This window comes from Arachis ipaensis, chromosome B06 (assembly GCF_000816755.2).
Source record: "Arachis ipaensis cultivar K30076 chromosome B06, Araip1.1, whole genome shotgun sequence".
Classification (NCBI taxonomy): Eukaryota; Viridiplantae; Streptophyta; class Magnoliopsida; order Fabales; family Fabaceae; genus Arachis; species Arachis ipaensis.
Genome location: NC_029790.2, coordinates 18,345 through 19,650, shown reverse-complemented (window position 1 = coordinate 19,650; position 1,306 = coordinate 18,345).

Genomic DNA, 1,306 nt, shown 5'->3' with positions numbered 1-1,306 from the left:
GTGGGTGAGAGTGAATGATTGCAGCGTTAAAAAAGGGTGAAATTTGATAGATATCCGCGATCTGATTCTTTAAAGGTGTGGATCGGATCTTATCTGATCCGATTAGTCTGCGGATCAGATCGTATATGTAATTTACGAATCAGATGCAGATAATTACTGTGGATCTGTGAATACGATTCGATCTATGAACACTTTTAAAATTTTTTATCAGCAATTATTTTCTAATATTTTTAATAGTTTAGTCTTATAGATATTTAAGAAATTAAATACCATAGTTGTGTATTTCAATATGAGAAATATTCAAAGACCATTAAAATTAATTATTTTTTACTGTTATTTTTAGCTATCAACTCAATTCTTTTAGTCAAGTATTTAAGAACATATTTTTAGCTCCAATTTTTAAATATTAAAGGCTAATTACAGACAAAAATAATAAATTTTATTTATTCTCTAATATCTATCTTTTAATATATTATAGAGTTAATAGTTAAGTTAGTCTTTGAAAGATGTACTATTTTTTAAATTCGTCCCTAAAAATTTTTATTAATTAAATAAGTCCTTCAAAGATTATAAGTTGATCATTTTTGTCATTCCATCATGCAGTTAATAGTTTTTATCAATGATTGATGATATATAACATTAACTAATGGCATACATAACATAAAACATGTTCAATTGATCGCTAAATAAGTATGTTTATGAAAATCTATCAATTTAATCAATTTTTTCAATTATATAAACTCTAACTCTAATATAACCTAATAACACTAAATTGATATATTTTCATAAATATATTTGTTTCACGTCTAATTAAATATGCTAGGTATCATGTATGATGTGAATTAATATTTTATATCATCAATCATTGACGAAAATTATTAATTAAGTGACTGAAAGTTAAAAATAATTAGTTTATAATATTTAAAAGACTAATTTAATCGATAAAATCTTTTAAGAATGAATTTAAAAAACGAATCATCTTTAAGAACTAATTTGATCATTAACCTATATATTATACATTAAAATGAAATGTCAAATCAATTTTTCGTTTTTGACATAAGCGTCAAATTAACTTTGAAATGTATGAAATTTAATATACATTATTTATCTAGTGAGTATTTTAAATTCAATTGGCAAAATTTAATATTTACAAATAGTTATCAAACTTACTTTAAGAGCAAGTTAGTAAAAGTACTCATACATGCATGAAAAATATTTAATTTTTTATTTATATTTAAAGTATTTTTAATAAAAATTAATATATTTAACTTTAAATTAAGCTCAATTTATTTTTTTATTAATGTGA